The sequence below is a fragment of the Tupaia chinensis genome, unplaced genomic scaffold (assembly GCF_000334495.1).
Source record: "Tupaia chinensis unplaced genomic scaffold, TupChi_1.0 Scaffold000528_1, whole genome shotgun sequence".
NCBI classification, from domain to species: Eukaryota; Metazoa; Chordata; class Mammalia; order Scandentia; family Tupaiidae; genus Tupaia; species Tupaia belangeri.
The window spans coordinates 4,475,240-4,495,692 of NW_006160041.1; the positions used below are offsets into that span (position 1 = coordinate 4,475,240).

The following is a 20,453-nucleotide window of genomic DNA, read 5'->3' on the forward strand; positions in this document are numbered from 1 at the left end:
CAATAATGTCCAATTTTTCAAAAAAAAAAAAAAAAAAAAAGGAAAGGAGAAAGGAAGGTAAACCTTTTATCCCATTTCCCTTCTTCTAACCGCAGGGTGCACTGTGGCCAGTTGCAGGTCTGGGTAATTGAATTCAGTTTTGCAAGCTGACTGCATTTCTACTCTAAGTGCACCTTTCTCCTCTGTCAGTGAAAGAAAATGGCCTCAAATGATTCTGGCTGGGACACAGCAGCCATCCCTCTCACAAATAGCTGGGCCTTATTGACTTCTCTGGGTAGGGGGCCCAAATTACTGCCCAGATGAGTCCAAGCAGCAGCCTGAAGAGAACTAGCTACTTAAAGGGTCTCTGTCCTTATGGAATAAGTGATCAAGAGGGTCCCTCTGAAAGGAAGAAAATAAGTGTGGTCAGGGAATTTGGGCAACAATACCTGACAGAGAATCACCTAAGGGTTCTAGTAGTGTAATCATATGCAAAGTTACATGTCTAAGTGTATTTATATGTTTCATATATTATACACATCAAGAAGCTAATAAACAAAATGAGTGTTCCTAGGTTCTATCATTTAATTATTTATTTATTTTTGTGTAGTGGTTTGGATGTGGCCACTTTTCTAACCTTTAAGAGAATTGGGAATAAGTAGGGCATTGAGGAAAAAAAAAAAGGTTAAGTGGGATTTCAGACAACATTCCTCAGATGGCTGACAGTGAGGTCTGTGATGATGACTGACATTATTTTAGTTTGCCATGTATCTGCAGTAGATCTTGTTTTATATAATGCCCATAGTGAGTTTCAGAAATGTCGAGAATTACATTTACAAAAAGACTATCATGATAATGTAAGCAAAAAGCTAAATTGAGGGAGAAATAATCATGATCACTACCCAAGCCAGCCCTCATCATAGCCCATACTTTATCTAGACTTGAGGTGTCTGGATGGTGAACTTGTTGGGCCACAGTCTCACAAAGTATGCATATCTGGAAGGAATTTCCAAGGATTCATTCTCAACAGTGTGAGAGTTCTCAGCAATTGGTGAATGAATGTGTGTATTTCATCTCAATGGCAATCCAGAAAATGATAACGCAAGCATATTCTTTTTTTTTTTTGAGAATTTAAAAAACAATTTTCGATTCAATCACATTATTTAGCTTACAAAGTGAACATTTCGATATGTGAACATTTCTCCCCAGTCCAGTTGATCAAAATGTCTTCAACCAATAACACCACACCTCCCCATCTCGTCAATGCTCTGCCTCCATATCCCTCCTCCAAATGACCATTCTGAAATGGTCTCACTGCGCACCTAATAACCAGGTACTTTCACAGTATTTTGATGCCCGTGTTGAGTTGTGTTTGTGACCACGTAGGGACCAAATCTGTCCTAATTTAATTGTCAAGGGCTAGTAAGTAAAGTACAGAGGTAGGTTAGGAACGTAAGAAATGCAACTGTATCTAGCAAAAGGTAAAATAACATCAGAAAATGTTTTCAAAAACCAAGGTTTCACATTCTTTCACGTGGAGAAAATTGGTGGGAAGAGAATGGAATTACAGTAGTTTTATTCTGTATGAACATGAAGAGCCCAAAAGAACCTGGGTCTGCAAGGTCAGGAGAAGTAATGTTTGCTATGGAATTAACTAGTAATTTTGTTTATCCTAGGCAGCAAATATTGTCATGTTAAATTAATGTTGTTAATTGAAATTTGACAACTTCTAGATTTACTAGTATTTAATTGGCATACTGGTGTTGATTACATACAGTATAAGCATAAGTGATTATAGCTAATTTTATGTTGGTATATACTTTTTAAACTTTTAGAAAAGTTTAAAGAAAAGTTTATGTATTTCTTCCATGAGACAGAGAGAGAGAGAGAGAGAGAAAGAGAGCGAGAGAGCGAGCAGGAGAGACAGCCCCCATAAGGTCTTCCCATAGTGAATCTACCCCCTTAGCTAGCTAAGACCACAGGCACTTGGGTGCATATTTAGTGTTTTATATGGAGATCTCCAGACATGAATACAAGACTTTCTCATGTAAGCCCAGCTGTCTTACCACTGTGCTTATTACCACCTGGCCCTGTTTGTATACATTTATGTAATGCTAACATAAAAATCATTTTGAATGATTATTAAGGGTCACCAAGAATGACTTAAAAAAATAGAGCTTGTACATTATATGAGTTCTGTCACTGGTAGAGGAGATGCTCAGTCTATTGACTTGAAGTTGACTGTTATCATAAGTGAAGAATCTCCCCCTGTGCTGTGCTAGGTTTCAGTTGTTTGTCGATTAAAATATAGGGATGAGAATTACCAATCGCCAGAGGCTGGCACTTACTTGTTTGTATTTTACAATACCAAAGACTGAATACTACCTTGAAGACAATCTGGGATTTTTTTTTTTTTTTTGAGAAGGAAATGTGTCTGTGCACAGGGGATAAAGCTAAGCTCATAGACTGTTCTTGAGAGGGTAATGGAAAGGAATGAGGGTAGTGCAGGGTTTGTCGATTAAAATATAGGGATGAGAATTACCAATCGCCAGAGGCTGGCACTTACTTGTTTGTATTTTACAATACCAAAGACTGAATACTACCTTGAAGACAATCTGGGATTTTTTTTTTTTTTTTTTGAGAAGGAAATGTGTCTGTGCACAGGGGATAAAGCTAAGCTCATAGACTGTTCTTGAGAGGGTAATGGAAAGGAATGAGGGTAGTGCAGGAGCCAGCCAATTATGCTTCCTCCATAATTAGAGTCTTATGAAAATATCAGCGTGAATTACTTGCTAAATACAAATTACAATCTGTAATATTTGTTAAGAAAAATAATTCAATTTAGAGCAAGAATGAAAGGAATATAGGCACCAAAGCACAGGCACATAATTTAATCGCTTTACCCAAAGCTTAGCATGGATTCTTTCCCCTACTTCCATTTCAAATGTATTCTGAATCTTTTTTTTTTTTTTTTTGAGGAAATTTGTATGTTCTAACCGTGCAGCTTCTGAGCCTAATACTCCTTTGGTGTATTTAATGAGACCTGGGGAACAAATCTTTAGCAGGACCTTACTTTTATCAGAGCAAAGAAGGCATTTAGTGGTCACCTTAACTTCGTTCATTTACTCCTTGGAGCAAATTCCCTTTGTTTCACATGAACTGTGAGCAGAAAACCCTTTCTTCACTTTTACTACTGGGCCACAGCTGAACAGGGAGGAAACTGAAGGAACAAGGAAACTTTCCTTGTCTTTACTTTCTTCATCAGGACCATTCCTCCCTTCTCACTTGTCTCCCTGACCATTATCATTTCTCAGTTAGTACCAAATCCTCTTCCTTTTCAAATCCTCAGATTCTTCTAGAAATTCTACTAACATAAACTATAAAAGTCAAATCTTGCTGTGATTTTTGCCCCTATAGAAATAAATACATTACAGAAACAACTAACCCTTTATGACTTAGGAGGCCCTGAGACTTAATTGCATTACAGAATCATATGACAATAAATGCCCTGTCATATTTCACCAGGGTAAAATCCTTTTCAGTATGAGGTGATGAAATTCACTTTGGGCAGAGCCTCAAACCCAGTGCCTTTCAGGTAGTGAGTGTTCAGTAAATAATTGACATGTTTATTTATTTTTACCTTCTCTAAAGTTATAAAGATAAATTTCAGTTATCCGTAAAATCACCTGGCGAGTCACTTCATTTATTCTCTAACAATGACAAATGAGTTAGCTATCATTACATCATCAAGAAATTGTTAATATTGTACAGGGGCAGTAAAGACACAGTAATTTAGTGTAATTGAGGGGGAAATACGTGTTTACATTGGTAATAATTATCCATTATACTTGAAGAAATAGGACTATTATTTTCAAATCATTTCGGCTCATAACAAAATTCAGCTTTTGCTTTGAGGTCCTGCTTTAGAGTCTCATAATGATTTGCATATAATTAGTCTACCAGAATACCATCCTGATCCTTGCTCATCCTTGCTGCTTCATAGCTCATTCTTTATAAGGTTGGGTCAGAGTACTACAGTAAATTGTTCTCTGCTCATTTTGTTTCAACTATTAGTTCAACTGATTTTTTTTTTGACCCTTGAGAGACATAATTTTGTTAACTGTAGTTCAGGCTAGCTTGTGTCCAAATTGACATGAATTTTTAAATGAATGATTTTTGAATGTATGCATGACATAAGTGAAAAATAATGGTATTTTGTATTCATGCAAAAAAATCCTTGGTGCTAATCAGAACTGATCTTTGGGTACAAGACAAGACAGGACTTCCATATGTTAAATGGGAAGCAAAATGGGGAGGGGACTCCTAATTACTTTAGTTGATTAAGAATCCCAGGACACCTCTTAGAGTGGTAGAGGTGATGTTAGCCCTTATGTCCTGGACATGATCCAGTTTAGGTAATTGCTAATTACAATCTGTCTACCTAATTCCCATGGCTCTTGCTTTTGAATGTTATTTTTCTTCACTTAGCAACATTTAACTAGTATTTGCTCTTGGTATGTGGTTGTTAGAATATCTGCTGAGTTTAACTTCCATGTTTGGCATGATTTTCTTTTAGTTTGGTTGTTTTTAAACATTATTATTTTCATTGTATTATTATTCTAAGTATTTATATAGACAGAAAGGAAAACAAAAGCCCTGTAAAATTCTTAGCCATGTTCAACAACTTAGGCTGGAATATATTTTGCCAGTGTAATATATGGACTTTTTGGATCTGTGCTTGAGAATTTTTGAATTAGTGGGCACCCCAGTGGCCCATAAAATTCTCATTTTAAGGTTGTGACAACTCAGAGGTAGAGATGAGGCCAGAATTTTTAGTGTCCTCAATTCTAGGGAAAATATCAGAATATTTGGGGCAGAGAGGCATGAAAGTGAGCTCACAACCAAACCCTTTGAAAGATCCATCCTGTCGTGGAGCCTTCACAATATAGGGGTACTTGTATTCCAGGATCTAGAGAACACTTTGATTCTTTTGATCTCAACTAAACGGAATTGAAGAACACAAAAAATGGTAAGTAAGGAGATTTTATTTGTCACAAATGCAGGGCCAAATTACACCCAAATTATTTCTCTCCTTCTGAAGGAAACAAGATTATTCTGAGTCTGTTCAGACCTGAGCCTTTGATGGGGGATGTATTGCTTAGAGTTCAGGTGAGAGGGTGACATTCAGATTTTATCTGTAATTCTACCCTCAGTATCTCTAAAACTCGCTTAGTGAGATCACTTAGTTGGAACTTTACTCATTCTCTAACAATGTCATTAAATTGAAGCATCTTTCTCACTAGTCAATATGTATTGAGCCTTCTCAGTGAGCCATGTGTTAGAATTTTCAAAAAATAGCTCTCCCTAGAGTATGGACTGCCTATTCCAAACATACCATGCCAAACATGTAGATTTTGACATCTATTTTATGCACCCTGCAGGTGCTTACTAAACTATTACCTCGAAAAGATGTTCACACTGAATCTTCCCACCAGGGCTAGCAAGTCTGAAAGATCAAAGTATAATTTCCCTTGTACTTTCTAGTTGATTGTGTCTTAGGCTGGAAGACTCTTCCTATAGTTTTTATTAATGAACCAAACATTGTTTCCTGTAAGGATTGCAATGCATGACTCAAATGTTCCATTCATTACTCAGTGCGGAAGTAACCAATTTATCAGTTGTGCTGTCTTCCACTGATGTTCCTCATATTTCAGTTCCATCAGAGGGAACAGATTTTGTGTAGGGACACTATTTAGTGACAAGCACTGTTTGAAATGAAAGTGAGGAATACTAGAAACAGAACATTGGCTAATGATTGTGCTCAGAATGGCCAGAGGTGGGTGAGTACAGGTGATTACATCCTACATAGTGCATTGCCTGAGTAGCCCCACAACCTGAAATTGCTATGTTGGTCAGCTTTCAATAAAGAAAGATATTTCAACAATGTTCTGACTTTGGGATGTCAGGCAAGATTTGGATATCAGAATGACAAAACAACAACAATAAAAATACTCCATTGACATCTAAGATTTATTACTGTGTGGCCATTTGTCTAACTGTCGTGTCTTTTTAAAAAATCTGTTTATCTTGGCCTTAGAGATACACACTTACCTCTTGACAAACCACCCCAATTACTAGAAGTATATTCTTGCCTTCCACAAGTAGAAGGTTGAGTAGCTCTGTAGTTTAGGTGAGGGGGAAAAAATACAAAAAAACCCAAACATATGTATATATATATATGTGTGTGTGTGTGTGTGTGTGTGTGATATATATATATATATATATATATATCTCCTTGATAACTAGTGTTAATAAAGAAAGTTATTAGGAAAACACTCCTTTCATAAATAAAAGAATAAACAAGCACCAAATCCCCACATTTTCTGTGTTCATTTTGATCAACATCAATATTACTGTCCTTACAGTAAAAAGTTACTGTGTAAGCTCTGGGACACAGTTTTGACTCAAATTTAGAAAAATATAAGTGTCCCACTATACCCTCTGTTTCAAATCCTGTGAAGAGAGAACCAGAAAATTAATTAAAACCCAATGGACATGCACAAATGTGAGTGTGAGTGTGTGTGTGTGTCTGTGTGTGTGAGGGAGAAAGTGGAGCTGGAGTCAAGAATTCTAAAGATAACATATTTTAATATATGAAAATTTTAAAAAAAGAGCAATCTCTGTAAGCCTCACCAGAGTGGTCATGTCCCCAGTATACCCAGGCCCTGTTGGTTTATGGGTACACATCATTAATCCTTAGCATTTGCTGCCTAACTTTCCCTACACCAACTTGTATCTTGGTTCATAACTCGAGCTGTGTTTTGAGATTCTCTGCATTCCCCCCATGTTATTTCCTCGAGGCCTCAGAGTTTCCCATATTGGCTCACAAATGGTCCTCTCAAGTGTTTCCTTGGAAGCCTCTTTCTTATGTCTACCATCTGTCAATGCACTTGGATTTATAATTGTCACTAAAGTAATCCTGACATCACTGAGCTTCATTGAGAATACTGCTTTCTCTTGTCCCTCCATATAAAACCTGGCCAAAGCCTAGATAGTTCTCCATTGACATGGAAAAAGGATCCTTCTCCATAGATCTCCAGCATGGTACATAATTTTGACTGAGGAAAAGGCAGCCCTTTCTCTTTTTTCTCTTCACTTCTCATAGGCCTCTTTTTCCCTCAGGACAAACAGCCCATGCAGGACAGACATGCAGATGCTGTCTGTGCATGACTGTTTAAACCCAGTTAGGTCCTGCATCCTTGTATAAGTCTGTTTATGCTGCTATAAAAAATACCATAGACTTGGTTTCTTAGTCAACAGAAATCTGTTTCCTCATAGTTCTGAAGGCTAGAAGTCCAAGATCAAGGTGTCAGCTGGATTGGTTTCTGGTGAGGCCTCTCTTCCCAGCCTGCAGACAGTCACTTTCCTACTGTGTTTCCACATGACCTTTTCTAGGTATGTGCATGAAGACAGAGAGAAAGCAGCTCTCCGGTGCCTCTTCTCATGTATAAGGACACTGATCCAACTGGATCCGTGAGCTATCCTTGTGAGCTCATCTGCTGCCAATCACTTCCTCAGAAGACCCTCTCTAAATACAGCCACACTGGGGTTAGGGCTTCAGCATCTGACTTATGGGGGAAAGAAGGAAGTTTATGGTAATCCTCCTTGAAACTCACCAGGAGTCACGATACAATTTGATCACTCTTCCCTCTGCTGGTGTGGAAAGTTGCCATCCCATGGATGACTGAAATATAAGTCAGGAATTTTAGGTAAGTTGGGACATGGCTTAGTGACTTTGAGAGGACAGATATATTAGCTTGAATCAGTTTTTATTAATCACACAGACTATTTTACACCATGAGAAAATGAACAAAATCATGGAACCAGCAGGTGGCATGGTGGTTAGGGGTACTGGACTCCCATATGGCCATCCATAGTTCAAGTCCCAGACCTGGCGGCTTGATATCTCTCTCTCTCTCTCTCTCTCCCCACACATTAGTCAAATTAAAATAAATAGAAAAAGAAAATGAACAAAATCACATTCTTATGTATTCAAGGTAGAAATGAATTGATATTACAGTAAACAGGGAGACTTCAAAAAGTTTATGGAAATATGGAATTGAAATACAAGTTTATTGGAACCAGCAGATGATGAAATGGTTACATCACTGGATCCCCATGTAGTCAACTGGGGTTCAAGTCTCAAATCCAGTGGCTTTAAACTTTTACTGGAAGTGTTTACCCAGAATCCTTAGAGGAGAATGGAGGAGAAGGGATTGCAGTGTGGCCATCCCTCGGGGGTGAGAGGGGTGATTTCTCACTTTTTATCTCTTTGTTTCTCTCTGTCTCTCCAATGAGTACACAAACCCTATAATACAAATCTCTCTTAAAAAAGAAATGAAAAGAAATAAAGGAATACAAGTTTATTATACAAGTTTTTCATAATGCGCACTTTCCATGAACTTTTAAAAACTCCTTATATAGCCTTACTTGAAAATAGAGTCTTTTAAAATATACCATTTAAACACAGTGGATACTAAAAAGTATAGAAAAACAAGTTAAGAAAATGATTTTACTCACATATGGCTAAATAGGAAATGGCATCCAGTAGTGATGACAGAAATGAACGCAGGTGGGGCCAGCAGGTTAGGTATGGTAGTTAAAGTGTTGGACTCCCACATGGCCAACCATGTTTCAATTCCAGATCCAGCTGCTTGAAAATCATTCTGGACACATGTGCATATGTGCTGAAAATCCCTAGAAGAATGGAGGAGAGAGCATTGTGTTGTGGCTGTTCACTCAGGGGAGATTTCTCACTTTTCCTTTGTTTCTCTCTCTCCTGTGAGCACATGTGCACTGTGGCAAAAAAAAAAAAAAATCAAAATAAAGAAGGTAGGTAGCTACAACTGGCCACCAGGTAGCATCTTTCACATAAATACCTGTGCTTCTGCGAGACTCACCCTGGATCTTTGGCTTTATTTCCTGTCTGTTGCTCCAATGGTCCATAGAATCATTTACCCAGTGGGACAGAACTCTTGAAAAGCAATTGAAGTTATTAGTTTGCATGGTTAGTCCTAAAGTTAGTTAAAAAAAAAATAGGGACCATCAGAAGGCATAATGGTTTTGTCACTGGAATCCCATGTAGTTGACCATGGTTTGTTTGAGTCCTGGATCTGCTGGCTAAAAACTCATTCCAGGTGTGTGTGTGTGTGTGTGTGTGTGTGTATTTGTCCAAAATTCCAAGAGAAGAATGGAGAAGAAGGGATTGCAGTGTGCTCATTCCTTCTATGGGGCAATTTCTTGCTTTCTGTCTCTCTGTCTCTCTCTCACTCTCTGGGGAGTACATGTACTTATAATAAAAATCTCTCTTAAAAAAATAAAGTACTTATAATGGGCCAGCAGGTGGTGTGGTGGTTAAGGCACTGGATCCCACAAGTCTGCAGTTCAAGTCTTGGACCTGAAGGCCTGAGAAATGATGCAGGCATATATTTGTGCATGCCCAAAATTTTGAGAAGATAATAGAGGGAAGGGGATTGTGGCATGACCATCCCCTCTGGGGAGTGATTTCTCACTTTCCTTATCTCTCTGTCTCTCTCTGGCAAGTGTATATGCCCTATGGCAAACACACACACACACACACACAAACTTTAATTAATTAATTAATTAAATATTTATGGACACGAAAGTGGAAAATTATCTGTTGATGATAACATATATAATAATATCTTTAGCTGGAATAATATACAGTGTGTCTAGGGACCATCAGAAGGCATAATGGTTTTGTCACTGGAATCCCATGTAGTTGACCATGGTTTGTTTGAGTCCTGGATCTGGTGGCTAAAAACTCATTCCAGGTGTGTGTGTGTGTGTGTGTGTGTGTGTATTTGTCCAAAATTCCAAGAGAAGAATGGAGAAGAAGGGATTGCAGTGTGCTCATTCCTTCTATGGGGCAATTTCTTGCTTTCTGTCTCTCTGTCTCTCTCTCACTCTCTGGGGAGTACATGTACTTATAATAAAAATCTCTCTTAAAAAAATAAAGTACTTATAATGGGCCAGCAGGTGGTGTGGTGGTTAAGGCACTGGATCCCACAAGTCTGCAGTTCAAGTCTTGGACCTGAAGGCCTGAGAAATGATGCAGGCATATATTTGTGCATGCCCAAAATTTTGAGAAGATAATAGAGGGAAGGGGATTGTGGCATGACCATCCCCTCTGGGGAGTGATTTCTCACTTTCCTTATCTCTCTGTCTCTCTCTGGCAAGTGTATATGCCCTATGGCAAACACACACACACACACACACACACAAACTTTAATTAATTAATTAATTAAATATTTATGGACACGAAAGTGGAAAATTATCTGTTGATGATAACATATATAATAATATCTTTAGCTGGAATAATATACAGTGTGTCCATGCTGGGAAAATTCATTTTGCAAGCTGTAATGAAATACAGTGATAAGACGTATTAAAAAATAACTAATAATACTAGTAAAATCAATGAAAATATTATAGTATGTGAGTGTACAAAAACATTTGTGTACATGTTTATAGGAAGTATACATAGGTGACTCTGTTTAATTTTACAGTAGAAAGTTCCTCCTTGAGTCCAGACCACAAAGAATATAGGCAGGAAGTAGTTATGTTTACCCAAAATACAGGAAAAAATAATTTTTAATTCTTTACTTAAATGTAGCAGTTTTATAGGCTTCTGATCACCAACAGGCTTAACCCACTGGACTATTTCTAAATATGTCTGTCTATCTATCTTTCTTTCATTGTCTGATTGTGTGTACTCACCAGAGATAAACAGAGGAAGAAAGCACCCCCCAAAAGGGCATAGTCAGAGGGTGATCCCTTTTCTTCCATTTCTCTATCTGTCAAGATTCTGTGGACACTTGCACACCCACCCAGCATTTTTTTCAGACCATTGGGACTGCGATTTGAACTGTGCTTAGCTACGTGGAATACTGCTTCCTTAACCACCAGGCAAGGACCAGCCCTGGATTTTTCTCTACAGAATAAATGAGATTTTTTTTTTTTAATGATAAAGACTCAAATAATCACTACCAAAGCAGAATGTGATAAACTATTGATTGTTGAGTTCTGAGGATGGTCATATTACCATGACAACAATCACTTTTTAGTCACATAAAACCCTCAGATAAGAACTGTAATTTCTTACATATTTCTTTTTCTTAGAGTGTTTTATGGATCATGCTTTGCTTCATTACTCATACTTGCACACACAAAACACTCAAATAACACACATGTGCACATTTTTTCTGTACTTAGTAAATCTTTCCAATTATCCTGTTAAACACTGACAAAGTGAATAGGGTAGTTTATTCCTCAGTAGGACCCAAGATACTATGGTAATATCCCCAAAGAATAAATCAGTGGAAATATTCAGTTTTACTTTCTGAAGTTCTTCAAAACCATCAATTACAATATCAATCAATTATCTTGCATTTATCTTTAATTTATCTTTAATTCTCTTTGCCTTCAATTTCCATAAAAAGCAGGCATGTTCAGGCTAACCTGCCAAATTTCCCACTATATACTTGGATTCCCCAGAGCGATTTATAGGTTCAGGCTCTTTTGTGATACAGTTGTGGAGCAAATGAACTCAGGACAACTAGACCCTGGAAATTTGTTGAGTCTACTAAGTTTATTACATATTTATTTTTGTACCAGAGTATATGTTAGACATTTTGGAAAATGATAAATGAGAACCTATCTTTAATAAAAAAAATTCTAGGATGAAGACATGTCCATTAATGATAATATGTGACAAATGTCCTAATGTAAGTATGTACAAAGATAAGGTATAGCATAAAAAGTAGAAGAATTGGTTGATTAGAGTGTGGTTTCTGAGAAGAAATGATATTGGTGAAATATTTACTGCCTTTCAACCTAAAGAATGACTTGGGATTAATCAGAGCAGAAAAACACTCAGAAGAAGCATGTACTAAGTAAGATTCAGAGGTAGGAACTACCATCATGTATTCTAAGATAGCTAGAATATAAAGTAGAAGGAGGATCCAGTTTTGTCAGCCTATTATCTAAGCACAACTTTATAGAACTGGATGAGTTTTGTTTTTAGAATTGTTTCGTCATCGTGTTTTTGCAGTTACTTTTGTTTTAACATCTTTTCCCCAGTAAGACATTCTCACAAATTGGACTGATTCTTTCAGGTATTGTTATGTTTTCCTTTTACATTTCATCACTTGGACCCATGTAGAGTATATGTACCTTTAGCTCAGATGCATAGGAGGAAAAAATGTAATGAAAGGGAGTGATATAGATTCTGTTGTTTAACAGCTATTGTGTAAGTACCTATGTCTGCTAGACCCTAGCGGAGTTAGTCTTTGTATTGTAGAGTTTTCAGTACCATTTGGGGACCACAAATCACAATGCCTAAAGTGCTGTGACAAGCAATGTAAAAGAAGGTCTCTGGGCAGGTACAGGACAGGACATGGTGGAGATGGGGCTGGGTAGCAACTGCAGAGCAAGTGTCTCTTCTTGGATGGGCAGCTGCTTTTCAGCTTCAACCAGTTGTCATGCAGGACCAATTTTGTCCAAGTTTTCAATTTTTTAACAAAACTGGAAGTGTGAAATTTTATGTGACACTCTCAATTTATAGAAGATAGGAATTGATTGAAAACTTTAATAAACTGCTCATGGGCTTCACTGGGAGGACCAGACCCAGCCTTAGCAGCTCTAGTCTGTAGAACATGCATCTGCAGTGGTTGCCTCATGGGCTCTGGAAAAGATGTCCACCCTTTGGTTGGTGGATTTTGTTTCTTAAGAGAGACATAAGGAAACTCTACTTTTCTCAGCTGCTTTTGTGGTTACTTGGCCATGCATAAGGCTTCTAGATGGTAATGAAGTTGTCTTGGAGGGCTGCCATGTCCGTGATGTAGTTGCTTATCCAATTTTGTAATCTTTTATCAGCTCCCTCTACAGCTTGAAGGCCAGGCTGAGGGAATGGTGCAGAATATTAAGTGGTTTCAAATCAAGTCCAATCTGTGTTAGACTCCCCATTGTGATAACACAATATCTTATTAATCATAATAGCAGATAACAATAATATTGTATCATTATATTGTAAGCATACCCTTAAGTATACGGTCAACCCAGGAGGATCCTCTGCCAACATTAAAATCTTTTCTTATCTAAGCAACTATACATAGTAAAAAAGAAACGGTAAATCTTAACTATAACTAGGGAAGATTGAAGGAATAAACACAAAATAGAGGAAGTAAAGCAGAATGTGAACATATTATACCAACAATGTGGTATTTGCTTGGAAATCTCTTCTATTTTCCCTCCAAAGCAGATTTATTGTTTTTGTTGCAATTTTGCTAAGGAGGGACAGAATCAAGGCTAGCAGTGCCAAATTTGGGGGCCAACTGTGACACCGTAGTAGCACAATGTGCTGTGATTCGGAACTCACATGTCAGAGTACCTGGTATACATCCCAAGGTCTCCCTAGGCACAACATGCTGCTCCTGGCTGCTGAGGCCAGGGGTGGATTGTGGTGTGAAGACTGCTGAATGTGGCTGTTTCACTAATCTCCTTCCACATCTGACTCTCTTATAAAAGAATTAAAATATATTTTAAATAGAGATTGTAAAAATTAATTCCTAATAGCCAAGTTATCCTACTTATTATCTCTGTAGTCATCCAAAAATATGTAGCTTATCTGAGCTGCAGTTCTACTTACCTGTGCAGAGGGCATAATAGTAGTACTTACGGTCTACACTATTCAGGATGGGCAATGTAAAACATCTAGAATACTGCCAGATACATTTCATAGTGATTGCTAATACACCTTGTTATTGTTAATATCATTATTAGTTTTGGAGTTTTAGCTCTCTGCCTGTTGGTAGGAGGACTCTGTTCCTCTACCCAGGACCTCTCCACAAATCTGCTAATGTGTCCTCAGACATAGTGACTGGCTTCTTCCAGTTGAGTCAACACACACACACACACACACAGAGAGAGAGAGAGAGAGAGAGAGAGAGAGAGAGAGAACGAGCAAGTGAGGAGAGGAGGAAGAGACAGAGAGTGCCATGTAGTAGCATTCACTTCTGCCATGTCTATTCTTCAGAAGTCAGTCATTAATCTGGTCTATAGTAGAAAGGAATGGAATATGCCACATAATGGTAATTCAGTTAAGAACAAACCACATATATTAATATAATGGTGGTAAAATTACAGTAGGCTACAACACGTAGTGTAAGTATGTAGTAGGCTGTACCATCTAAGCTTGTGTAAGTACACTGATGTTTGCACCATGACAAAATCACCTAATGATGCCTTTTTCAAAATATAACTTTATTGTTAAGTGACATGTGATTGTACTGTTAAGGAACTTATAAACAGTTTTGAAAAACACTAAAAAGTCAGGGCCAGAAGATGGCATGGTATGTTAAGGTGCTAGACTCTGACATGGCCAACCATGGTTCAAGTCCTAGATTCAGCAACTTGAAAATCATGCTGGGTGTGTGGGTGTACATGCCCAGAATCCCAAGAGGAAACTGGAGAAGGGACTGTGGCATGGCCATCCTCCCTGGGGTAGGGGAGGGGTGATTTCTCATTTTCCCTCTCTCTGCTATCTTTCTGTGAACACATGTGCCCTATGACCAAAAAAAAAAAAAAAAAAATCAATGAATAAATAAAATAAATGAACACACACACACCAAAAAGTGAAGAGTTATTCTTCTCAATTTACAGATGAAGCAATTGAGACTCGAAGAGATTAGATAGTATGCTCAAGAAAACACAATGAGTTACATAACTTACTCCAGTTCCTCCAAAACCTTATCATCTGTGTGATAGTCTTGCTTTAAGGAAGTAATTCTTAAAAAAAAATGTTTATCAGAAGGCTCATGAACTCATCAGAGAGAGACAGAGGGACAGAGAGAGGGAGTGACCCCGCAATGGGGTGGGATCACTCTGTGATCCTTTCCCCTCCATTTCTCCATCCCGTTGGGATTTTTGGACATGCACATGTTATTTTTATAGGCTGGCCCTAAAAAAAGTAAATTGTGAAAGCGATGTCACCATCAGGTTCTTGTATTTGCGAGAGAGCAAATGAGAGGTAGCAAGAGGAACATACTCTTTAGTAAAATGAAAAGATCTTATTTTCTAGAATTATTTTGTTGAAGACATGTTTTTAGAGTCGTCATTTGTATGCAATCCATTTTATAGGGGAAGTGTATTTCTCATTGGAATTAGTGTGTGCAGAAAACATCATCAATCATAGTCATCAGAAAGCAATTAAGTACCTAATTGTGCATGGCGCCAAGTTTGCCACGGAAACAGAAAACTTTGCAGGCCTGCTGCCTACCCTCTTGGGGCTTGGAATCCAAAAAATCAGTAGAAAGCTGAAGACTGGAGAAGAGAACAAGAACTCAAGGCATAAGCAAATTCTTTTGAAATATGATTGCAATCGAGCAGACAGGGTGGATTCAGAGGAAAGAAAAATAAAATAAAATCAGATGCTCAAAGAACATTAATCGAAATGGAGAGGTACTCACGAAAGGACAAAAGGTAAAAGTTGCTGAATTTAAATGACCTGGATTTTTTTTTTTTTAAGTGTAAAAATAACTGAAGAAAGGCCCGATGTTATACTTAGCCAAGAAAAAAGAAAAAGTACTTGCTTATTTGGGGGACTTGACTTTTGCTGTTTATGCCTTTATTTTTTTCCACTAGAAAATAGAATTTCTTGTCTTCTCAGTCCTCTCCCCCCATGTCAAAGATGGCTTTTAATTCATTTCCATCATTTCCCCCCAGTTAAATGATCGTCTGAGTGTTTGAGTTCATACATCTGAGGATTATGTCCATTATTTTCTTGCAGAAAGGGAGAAGGGTACTCCTGCTTTTCATATGAATGTGTAAGTGTTTTCAATCAATCACACATTTATAATCCAACTGGGAAGATATGATTCAGACACAATAGCACCGTCTGCTCTAAGAGTCTACTCTAAAATTGATCAACTGGCCAAGTTACGTTGCTTTTTAAAACTGACTTTGCTTTCTTTCTGGGAAAAAGAAAGACAAACAAGTCCAGAAACCAGCAGCAGCAGGTCCTGCCAAAATGGTCGTCTTCTTATCTGTACTGATTTCAAGGGGAGTGCAAAAGAACGTGTAATTGCTTCTCTCAGGCTGTTGGGATGGCGCCGTCTCTCTGGCATTATCCACTTATTTGATCTAGGTAAGGATAGAAGCAGAAATAAATTAAAAATGCATTTTCCCACAGGCCCCAAGGACGTTATTTACACATGCGCCCTTCCACCCATCTCTGCCAGCAGTGTGTAAATATATATTTAGGGGAAAGCAGCTAAGGTCAAAAGCACTCCTGGATATTTGTTCCCTTTCATTTATTTACCTTATTACATGCATTGGAAGACAGATCTCAGACTAGCATAGAGAGTCTGTAGCGGACTATGGCGCAACAGCACAACACTTTCTTTTCAGTGTGAAGATTTGAGGAGGCTTATATATTTAGGCCTCAATGTCAAAATTCAAGTTTCTAAAAATAAAAAAAAAAGTAAGCACAATAGTCATGATGGTTAAGGCAGCTGGATCCCATTTGTTTGACCATGTGGGTCAAGTTTCAGATCCAGGGGCTTAAGAAACACGCTGGGCACGTGTCTAGTTGCTCAGAATCCTAAGGAGAGAAAAGGAGAAGGGATAATGGGGTGGCCATCCCCCTTGGGTAGTGCTTTCTCACTTCCTTCCCCCTATCTATTTCTTTTTCTTTCACTAATAAGTACACACTCAGTGTAGCAAATTTTAAAGAAAACAAACAAACAAAAATCCTTTTAAATATTAAATTATTTGCATATTTGAAGTGTCATGTTAATGAAACACTTGGATGGGGGAGAAGGTCTCCCAACCCAGGAGAGAGACACATGGGAAGATGGGTCTGTCCTCACTCTGGCATTGGACAGAAGGCAGCCTTCTGGCCCTGCTGTCACTTCTTATCTGTTCAGACCTTGTTTTGCTGGCCTCCCATGGATTGGATTGTGACTCATATCAGAGATTCCCCTCTCCTGATCTAACTGTTGTTTTTCTTTTTTCAGAGAGAGATTTTTTATACTATAGGGTGTGTGCACTTGCCAGAGACAAATAGACAAACAAAGGGAGAGAGACAGTGAAAAATTAGCCCCCTCCCAGGGAAGTGGGGTGGTAATGCCACAATCCCTTCTCCTCTATTCTCCTCCTGGGATCTTGGGCATGCATGCACATGTGCTAGAGTGAGTTTCAAGCTACCATGTCTGGAAATTGAACCATGGTCAGCCATGTGGGAGTCCAGCATCTTAACCACTATGCCATCTGCTGGCTCCTTCCTGATCCTACTTTTATCCCAGGGCTTTACCTTTGTTTTTGTTCTTTTTTTCTTTTTTTTTTTTTTTCTTTTTCTCTCTTTAGACTCCCAAAATCCAGAGAATGCCCAATATCAACTCTCAAATCCTAAAGATTTTCAGAGTATGACACCTACTGAGTAGGTACCTTCACAAACTGCACTCTGTCATCATATCTACAACACTGGAGGGCTCCAGTCCACAAGACAGCCCTCATTTCTGACACTAATTACAAGTTCAAGAGTTTTCCAAAATTACCCTCAGAAAGCACTAATTTATTAGAAGGACCCACAGGACTCATTGAAAGCCATTGATCTCATCATTATAATTTACTATAAGGATGGGATACAGATTAAAATCATCCCAGAGAAAAGTCACTTGAGGCAGAGTCCAGGAGGATTCCAAATGTGGAGTTTCCAGTTGTCCTCTCCAATGGGTTCATAGACAGTGTTAATACCTCCAGTTAACATGGCTGATCTCGGGTCTCCAGCCTGTCAGGAGACAGAATTGATACCATGTGATCCAAATACCACAACCTAAGTTGCATTATTGCCTTTACCAATAGCCCCCACCATAAATCACTCTGTTAGACTTTCTAGCACCCCATCCCCTACCTGAGACAGGAGTTATTCCTGCTAGGCATGGCAATCTAAGGCCTCTAGATTCTTACTTCCTAGAAGCTGAAGGCAAAGGCTAGGCTTGTCCTTGGTCAAAGTTAAATTCTGTACTGTACAATGTGCTTTATATTTTAGACTTTTTCTCAAAAGCTACACCAAATCCATCACTCCAAAATGAGAGAAACAGGAAGCGTAGTCTTGCTTCAATGGCGTAAAACAAAGCAGAAGAAAAGTCTGTTTTGGGCCATTCAGTCAGTAAGTTTGCAAAGAAAAGAATCTCCTTAAGTCAATTTAAACCAAGGTTCTGGGTATACAGTGGCATACCTAGGATATGTGACCTAAATTAATCATTGTTTTAATTTTCCTACTTTCTTCCTATGACAAAATTATTTTCAACAATCACCATTTAATAAATTTAGAATTCTCACTATATATTTTTTATTTGTTCTTTAGTTTTCAAACAGTTCACAAAGTATTGAGTTGTCAGGAAAGTCATGATGCATTTTTGCATAGCAAAACAGAAAAATATGTCATGACTTTCCAGACAGCCTATCAGAAGAATACATCTTAATTTTAAAGATATAATTTGAATTCAGTAGAACTTACTAAACAAAAATATTATACAGCATGGTTTCTTTCTGTGAGTGAGTGGACACACATGAAAAATAGTTGAAGATTCTGAGTGTTCTCAAAGAATGACCAAACAGGGAACCAGCAGTTAGCGTAATGGCTATGTCGCTGGACTCCCATGTAGTCGACCGCGGTTCGTGTCCCGGACCCGGTGGCTTAAAACTCACGCCGGGCACGTGTGCGTGCGTGCCCAAGATCCCGAGAGGAGAATGGAGGAGAAGGGATTGCGGCGTGACCATCCCCCCTGGGGGGTGATTTCTCACTTGCTGTCTCTATGTCTCTCTCTGTCTGTCTGGTGAGCGCACGCATCCTACAGTGAAAATCTCTCAAAAAAAAAAAAAAGAATGACCAAACAGAACAACTCAAGTTTTGTTTCTTTTGTCTTTAGAATTATTGTGTTATCACTTTCTATTTCCTTTATTTTTATAGTAGAGAAGTACATGATGAGAAAAGACCTTGACAGAGTCTCATCATTTCACTATCCTCTTTCCCCAATCCTCCAGCTCCTCAGGATTCTGGGCACAGCCCAGGATCCAAACCATGGTTTCCATATGGCTTCCAGCCCTGCAAAGACTAGCGTTACTGCTGTGCCACAGGAGTAAGGCCTGTTTACTGCTTTTTTATTTTTCTTGAGAGATTTTGTTTTTTTGTTTGTTTGTTTGTTTTGTTTTTGCTTTAGGGCGTGTGCATTGGAGAGACAGAGACAGAAAATGAGGAACACTCCCCCGGGGGCCTGGCCACTCCACAGTCCCTTTTCCTCCATTCTCATCTAGGGACCTTTGGTACATATGCACATGGGCTGGTCTAGTGAGTTTCAAGTCACCAGGTTGAGGACTTGAACTGTGTTCGACTACATGGGAGTCCAGCAACATAACCATTATGCCATCTGCTGGTCCCCAATTGCATTTTTTGTTTGTTTGTTTTTAGTTTTATTTTTACAAAGCAAAAATTACAAAATATTTTTTTCAACGAGTAACTTTACATTCTTTTTTCTGTTAAATACTTCTTTCTTTTGTTCCTGTCATTCACCCTTACTACTCTCTCTCTACCTACTGCTCTTCTCTGTTATAGTCTCTGGTATCTACACTTTTCCTCTTTTCTATCTTCAGATATTTCAATTTCGGGAATAGAGAGCAGACATTTAGTACATATTGAGTGGAGATATATCATGCGTATCCTTTCTATTTTGCAGAGTTTTTTTTGTTGTTGTTTTGTTTTGGTGTTTTTTTTTGTTTTGTTTTGTTTTGTTTTGCTGTAGAGCATATGCACTCACTGGAGAGACAGAGAATGACCATGCCACAGTCTCCATTCTCCTCTTGGGATTTTGGGCACACATACACATGCACCTGGTATAAATGTCAAGCCTCTAGGTCTGGGACTTGAACTGTAGTCAGCCATGTAGGAGTCCAGTGCCTTAACCACTATGCCACCTGCTGGCCCCTACAGTCTTTATCTTTACAAGTATGCCTCATTTCACTTAACAATAATTCCTCTATATTCATCTATTTTGAATCAAACAGTAAGGTCTCACTGATTTCTATGACTGAATAATATTTCATAGAAGATATATGCCACAATTTTTCCACCCAGTCATCAGTTTTTAGACACTTAGGTTGATCTGTGTCTTAGCATTTGCAACTAATACTGTAATAAACTTTGATGTGCCAGTGTCTTTCCAACTGAGTGCTTTCATAGCCTGTGAGTAAATACCAAGGAGTGGGATTACTGGGTCATATGGTTGTTCTATTTGTAGGTGTTTGAGAAACTTCAATATTGCTTCAAATGTACCATTTTAAACACGTTATATATAAGACTTCAAAAATTTCTTGAAAAAATGGAATTAAAGTAC

General features: G+C 38.3%; 1 protein-coding gene across 16 annotated transcripts in view; it reads left to right on the top strand.

Moving 5' to 3' along the window:
- Positions 1-20,453, top strand: part of NRXN3 (neurexin 3) — a 1,829,483-nt gene that overhangs the window by 1,502,179 nt on the left and 306,851 nt on the right. The gene's annotated exons all lie outside the window — the stretch shown is intronic.